The sequence below is a fragment of the Aquarana catesbeiana genome, linkage group LG03, assembly GCF_042186555.1.
Source record: "Aquarana catesbeiana isolate 2022-GZ linkage group LG03, ASM4218655v1, whole genome shotgun sequence".
In the NCBI taxonomy this organism is placed as follows: domain Eukaryota; kingdom Metazoa; phylum Chordata; class Amphibia; order Anura; family Ranidae; genus Aquarana; species Aquarana catesbeiana.
Window position 1 is genome coordinate 222,585,660 of NC_133326.1, and position 7,717 is coordinate 222,593,376.

Genomic DNA, 7,717 nt, shown 5'->3' on the forward strand with positions numbered 1-7,717 from the left:
CCCTATCTTCACCCTTCCTGCTTAAAAGCTCCACATATCTTACTTGTGTTGCTGTATTGGGCTGAAACACCTAGCTGGCTCTAGTACCTCCCTGCACATTGTAGGTGGCTCTGCTTCTCTCACTTGCAGGGAGATCATCCAGTGAAAGGGTCAGGATCTGCACTGCACCCCAGGCATCTGCATCTCCCTTATAATATAAATGAAAAATTGCGCTGCGCTTAGGTGTGCGTCCTATGTGTATGTGTACCACAGTGATACCATATACTATAAAATTAATATATAAAAAGTTATCTGTCATTCCTCTTAAAGTGCAATGTGCAAATAATTTAGGTTATCTCAACCTATAATAAACTCTGCATACATAAATAAACCAATTCATCAAAAAAGTGCAATAATACCTATTCATCAATAACACTGCATGAGATCAACAAATGAAAAAAATTTTTAAAAAACGTGCGCTCTTAGCAATACTCTATACAAAGTGTCACATGCAAAACTCAAATACATCCATATGAGTGACAGGTGATATTTAAATAAACAACGTAATCCTTATTAGTGAAAAAATCCTCCAACAAAGCTTCCTATAACAGTGTTCAGTGTTCCTATAACATCCCCCTGATGAAGACACGTGATTCCCTGTGTCGAAGATGCGTAGGGGAGGGGCCAGGACGGAGCGAACAGCACAGAGCTGGGTTGAGAGAATCCAGTACCCCGCAGCACGCCGTTTAGCGTTTTTGAGACCTGTATTGTATGGTGCACAGAAGCACCTATAAAATGTGTGTACCCCAGTGTGGGGATTGGGTATATATATTTAATAAAATGGTTTGGCGATATTACACTATATAGTCCTTTCTATTTTTTGGTATGATGCCTATGGAGCCATAGAGAGCCTGATTGGAGGTCGTTGTTATTAACCACACTGAGCCCAGGGGTGGCTCCACAGCGTGTTTTGACGCAGCTGAACACTGTGTCACATGCTCTAAGGTGAGCGCAACTACTTTGGGGGTCACTGAGGCACATCACGGCATGTTTATGGTACTTTGACTCAGCACGTTGGACCAACTGGATATTTATTTTTTGAACACTTTATGCACAAAACTTCCTTTGGAACTTTTTTCTGAACACTGTTATAGGAAGCTTTGTTGGAGGATTTTTTCACTAATAAGGATTACGTTGTTTATTTAAATATCACCTGTCACTCATATGGATGTATTTGAGTTTTGCATGTGACACTTTGTATAGAGTATTGCTAAGAGCGCACGTTTTTTAAAATTTTTTTTCATTTGTTGATCTCATGCAGTGTTATTGATGAATAGGTATTATTGCACTTTTTTGATGAATTGGTTTATTTATGTATGCAGAGTTTATTATAGGTTGAGATAACCTAAATTATTTGCACATTGCACTTTAAGAGGAATGATAACTTTTTTTATATATTAATTTTATAGTATACATACACATAGGACGCACACCTAAGCGCAGCGCAATTTTTCATTTATGTTTAGTGCACGGCCATGAATACGTGATCTGCATTCACAGCTGGGTATTTTAATTTAAGGTGGTTCTTCATAGGGCTTTGGATTATTGTGGCTCGCAAGATTTTTTTCCTTTACATCTGAATCTCCCTTGTCTCCATCCTGCACTCAGTGGGAGCCACGCAGGAGATCAGATCTGTGGGAGTCCTTGGGAGACAAGCTGTCACTTGTAAACACAGAAGCCGGACTTCTGTGATTGCAAGTGATAGTGGTGAGCAGAGGGGACTGAGCCAGAGGTGGTGGAACTGAGTTCCACCAAGTTCTAGCTGAAAAAAGCCCTGATTATTATTATTATTATTATTATTATTATTATGCAGGCTTATGGCAAGTTTATGTTTAGCTCCTTCAGCTAAGTTTAACATTGCGTCTAACCTGCAGCATCTTTAAAGAGTGGTCTGCATTTGGATTGCTTTTCAGAAGTGTTCGAGGCCTCCTAACTGTCTGTTTTAAACCTGTAAATGCTTCACCAAAGTGTATTTGTTGTGCTTCCTCATTAGCTTAACCACTTCCCCGACCTGATGGCTACAGCGCGGTCGTCCAGTTCTGAGTGTTTGAGCGTCATATGACATCCTCCATTGATTGCGGACACAGCTCATCACAGATTGGGGTTAAGTGTCTAGTGATACCCCCAAAGGGGCTGCTTTTGTTTGCTCAGTCCGTTACTCTGACTCTCATCCCTAATAACAGCCTCAGCCCCCTCTGGCACACCTGGCAATAGTGTAAGTAGGGTTGACACCTTATCCCTTTAAGGCCCTTTTCACATGAGGCGGACTCCGTTTCCACAGAGCCCGCCTCTGTCCGCCGGCTCAGCGGGAGATCTATCCGTTGATCTCCGCTGAGCCGGCTGATGACAGGTCCCTCTCTGCTCACTGAGCGGGGAGGGGCTTGTCAGGCACCGCTGCCGCCTATGGAGGGATCGGACATGCTGTCCGTTTTCATCAGATCTCATCCGATCCGCCATCGACGGACCTGGACGTAGGGCCATCCGTCTGCTTTTAGCGGGTCGGATGTCAGCGGACATGTCTCCGCTGACATCCGTTGCTCCATAGGCTAACATGGAGCATCCGTTCAGGTCCGCCGTCAAAACTGACAGGCGGACCTGAACGGTCCAATCGTGTGAAAGGGGCCTAAACCCGAACACACATGAATTACACAGGTTCTGAGGCTAATTTAAAGCGGAAGTAAACTCATCCATAATACAGCTTCATTTCCGGCATGTGCCGGAAATGTAATACTCCCATTGGTTGTGCTCTCAACCAAACTGTCAAACCATCCAATGGCTGGTGTCATAACTGATCACATGTGCAGCATCATGGCAGTTGTAGATTAAACAGAGGCAAAGATAGGAGGGTTTACTTACACTTTAATTCAGATAAGACACCAAGTGAGTTTAATTACCACCTTAAAGTGGAGTTCCACCCACTTTTACAACTCTTCAGCATCCTTCACTAAACTGTGCACTGTAAACAAATTGGATATTTTTAATTTTTTTTCTCAGCACTTACTGTATATCTACTGTATTCATTTTTCATTTCCTCCTCCCTGGCCGCGGCCCATCGCATCATTTCCTGTTTGCAATGCCTTCTGGGAAGGGGAAGCAACTTCCTCTGACTGCCGTTGCTATGGAAACTGATCTGAAACCTATTATACTGCTTGTGCTGCACTGACCATGTGCGAGATCTGCAAGGATGAGATCCAGGAAGAAATACAGTCTGGCTTCAGATGCCCAGACTTAAGATGGCCACGGCCTGCTGTAAGTTTATAAAAAAACAAATTACTGCTATAAACTAACAAAACAGACCTTAGTTTACAGACTAACTTTACTAGAATACATTAAGCTTGTGTATTATAGGGGTATTTTTATTTAAAAAGTATAATTTCGGCCGGAACACCACTTTAATCAGCCACACAACCTGTGTAATTAATATGTATTTGGGTTTAAAGGGATGAGGTGGCAACTCTAAAGCCTCGTACACACGATCAGATTGTTGGCCAACAAAACCATGGACTTTTGTCCGAAGGGCGTTGGTCCAAACTTGTCTTGCATACACATGGCACACAATTGTTGGCCAACAGTCACGAACATAGTGATGTACTACATGGTTTTTCATCTCTTTAGCGCCACCCTTTGGGATCCCTCTGCTAATTTTGTGTTAGGAGAAGTTTGAGTGATTCACGCTTTTCATTTCGCACTTTTCATTTAGTTTCTGAACGGCCGTTCGTCAACCAGACATGTTGCGGAATCGGAGGAAATAACGTGTTATTTATTATTGGCCTTGGAGTTATTGCTTTGACATTATTTTTTTGGTTGAATAATGATTTGATTTGGTATATTTTTAGATGCATAAAATGCACTTTTTGGTTAAGTTGGCAGATAGCATGTCTAATTTTATTTGTTTTCTTTTTTTTAATGCACAATAAAAAAAATAGTATAGAATAATAGTTGGCTATGTGTTTTACTTCAAATGACAGTTTGGGAGTAGGCAGTTACATTTAAAAAAATACAATGTAAAATTAACAAGGGACACCAATATAGTTGTATCTTTGATCTTAAAAACCACGGGATAATGGTGTTGTGTTAACTTGCGCCCCCCCCCCAAAAAAAAAGCATAATATTATTCTTGATATCACTAGAAAAAAAAGCCTTTGAAAATTTGTTTGCAATAACTCTATCAGTATCACCAGCAAAGCAGCTTCATTATTATCCCATTAACTGCTTGCTGCCCGCCCACCGTCAAATGACGACAGGACGGTGCAGCTCTTGTTCTGGGACACCGTCATATGACGGCGTCCCAGAATGGTCGGGCCTTATTGCTAGGACACAGCACGACCCCGATCTCTGTAAAGAGCCGTGTCTTCGGCTCTTTAACCATGTGATCGGCTGTGTTCAATCACAGCATGTAAACACGGAGATGCCGGTAATCGGCTCTCCTCGCCTCACACTGACAGAGTGTGTGGTGAGTAGAGCCGATCAGCGGCATTTCCACACGGGGACATCTAAGAATGTCATCAGTGCCCTGATTCCAATAAAGCAATATAGTGTCACAAATCAGTGCCCACCAATGCCAGCAATCAGTGCTCACAAGTGCCACAAATCATGGCCCATTAGCGATGCAGTCAGAGCTGGCAATTAGTGCTGCCCGTCACTGCTGTCAATCAATGCCCATCAGTACCACCTATCTGTGCCATCTATCAGTGCTGTCTATTAGTGCCCATCAGTGCCACCTATTAGTACCCATAAGTGCGGCATATAAGTGCCTCCTGCGAAAAATTACTTGGTTACAAAATCTACTGACAGAAAAAAGTAAAAAAAAAAATCCCCCCCCCCCCACCTTCCAGGACAGCTACTTGAGAGATGATTGGCTCCGCCCTCTACAGGAAACACAAATCGGATACAATTTAAAAGGCCCCTCCCTTTCCTCTGACCCTCAGTTGTTTTGTGTTTCCAGACCCTCCAGGAGCACCGACACGTTTTTTGTTTTCTTAAGGTCTGGTAACTGTGGTTGGTGGTCTGATCTCGGAGGCTAAGCAGGGTCGGGCCTGGTTAGTACCTGGATGGGAGACCGCCTGGGAATACCAGGTGCCGTAGGCTAACCCCCCTTCTCTGGTCTCATCCAGGACTAGTTGTGGCCAAGTCCTAGATGATAGTCTGTACCAGAAGGGTTCCCTATTTCTAAGGGTTACTTGCCTATGTGAATGGTGGCAACTCCCTTTCTTTTTTCCCCAGCGCTGCTGTGTTGAACTGTGTCCTCCTAAATGCTTCATTTCGGTGTACCAAGATGGCATCAGGAGGACTTCCGGTCACGTGGCAAGATGGTGCCGGAACCGAAAGTCACATGACGCACTTCCGGACGCCGAGTTTTTAAAGGAGCATGGCGTGGAGACACTGAGGACATGCTGCAGGGGTATAGTGTGCTAAAAACGCCATTCTAAGTGCAGTTTTTCAGTACAGCAGCAGTCTTCTCTACGGCCGTTCTCTGCTTGCTTCATGGAGCTTGAGAACAGGTCTGAGGATGGAGCATCCACTCATATTGCCAGCGGCAGCATCCGGGTCCCATACTACCCCCAAGGTAAGCCCTTGTCTGTGGATAGTCTACAGCAAGGGACTTTTTTGTATGGAACCTTTTTATGGTCCTTGTTTCTGCTTTTTTCTAGGCCAAACCGGTGAAGAAGAAATGTGGGAACTGTAGGGCCAGGCTTTCTGATAGTTATAAAAAGCTATTTTGTGAGGATTGTATTCCACCCAGAGCTAGTTCAGAGTCTTCCTCTTTTAACCACTTAAGGACCGCCTCACGCCGATGTACGTCGGCAAGGCGGCACGGGCAGGCAAAATCACGTACATGTACGTGATTTGCCTCCCGCGGGTGGGGGGTCCTATCGGACCCCCCCCCCCCCGGTGCCCGAGGCGGTCCCGTTTTGTTCCCCGGCGATCGGAGTGGAGGGGGAGGCCATCCGTTCGTGGGCCCCCCCCTCGCGATCGCCGCCGGCCAATGGGAACACTCCTTTGCTGCTGTATGCTAAACAGCAGCAAAGGAAGTAATGTCATCTCTCCTCGGCTCGGTAGTTTCCGTTCCGGCCCGAGGAGAGAAGACAGGTATGTGAGTGCACCAACACACACACACACAGTAGAACATGCCAGGCATACAAAACACCCCGATCACCCCCCCCCCCCCCCCGTCACAAACTGACACCAGCAGTTTTTTTTTTTTTTTCTGATTACTGCATTGGTGTCAGTTTGTGACAGTTACAGTGTTAGGTCAGTTACTGTTACCCCCCTGTAGGTCTTGGATACCCCCCTAACCCCCCCTAATAAAGTTTTAACCCCTTGATCACCCCCTGTCACCAGTGTCGCTAAGCGATCATTTTTCTGATCGCTGTATTAGTGTCGCTGGTGACGCTAGTTAGGGAGGTAAATATTTAGGTTCACCATCAGCATTTTATAGCGTCAGGGACCCCCATATACTATCTGATAAATGTTTTAACCCCTTGATTGCCCCCTAGTTAACCCTTTCACCACTGATCACCGTATAACCGTTACGGTTGACGCTGGTTAGTTTGTTTATTTTTTATAGTGTCAGGGCACCCGCCGTTTATTACCGAATAAAGGTTTAGCCCCCTAATCGCCCGGCGGTGATATGCATCGCCCCAGGCAGCGTCAGATTAGCGCCAGTACCGCTAACACCCACGCACGCAGCATGCGCCTCCCTTAGTGGTATAGTATCTGATCGGATCAATATCTGATCCGATCAGATCTATACTAGTGTCCCCAGCAGTTTAGGGTTCCCAAACACGCAGTGTTAGCGGGATCAGCCCAGATACCTGCTAGCACCTGCGTTTTGCGCCTCCGCCCAGCCCACCCAAGTGCAGTATCGATCGATCACTGTCACTTACAAAACACTAAACGCATAACTGCAGCGTTCGCAGAGTCAGGCCTGATCCCTGCGATCGCTAACAGTTTTTTTGGTAGCATTTTGGTGAACTGGCAAGCACCAGCCCCAGACAGCGTCAGGTTAGCGCCAGTACCGCTAACACCCACGCACGCACCGTACACCTCCCTTAGTGGTATAGTATCTGATCGCATCAATATCTGATCCGATCAGATCTATACTAGCGTCCCCAGCAGTTTAGGGTTCCCAAAAACGCAGTGATAGCGGGATCAGCCCAGATACCTGCTAGCACCTGCGTTTTGCCCCTCGGCCCGGCCCAGCCCACCCAAGTGCAGTATCGATCGATCGATCACTGTCACTTACAAAACTCTAAACGCATAACTGCAGCGTTCGCAGAGTCAGGCCTGATCCCTGCGATCGCAAACAGTTTTTTTTGTAGCGTTTTGGTGAACTGGCAAGCGCCAGCGGCCTAGTACACCCCGGTCGTAGTCAAAACAGCACTGCAGTAACACTTGGTGACGTGGCGAGTCCCATAAGTGCAGTTCAAGCTGGTGAGGTGGCAAGCACAAGTAGTGTCCCGCTGCCACCTAGAAGACAAACACAGGCCCGTCGTGCCCATAATGCCCTTCCTGCTGCATTCGCCAATCCTAATTGGGAACCCACCACTTCTGCAGCGCCCGTACTTCCCCCATTCACATCCCCAACCAAATGCAGTCGGCTGCATGAGAGGCATTTTCTTTATGTCCTCCCGAGTACCCCTACCCAGCGAACCCCCCAAAAAAGATGTTGTGTCTG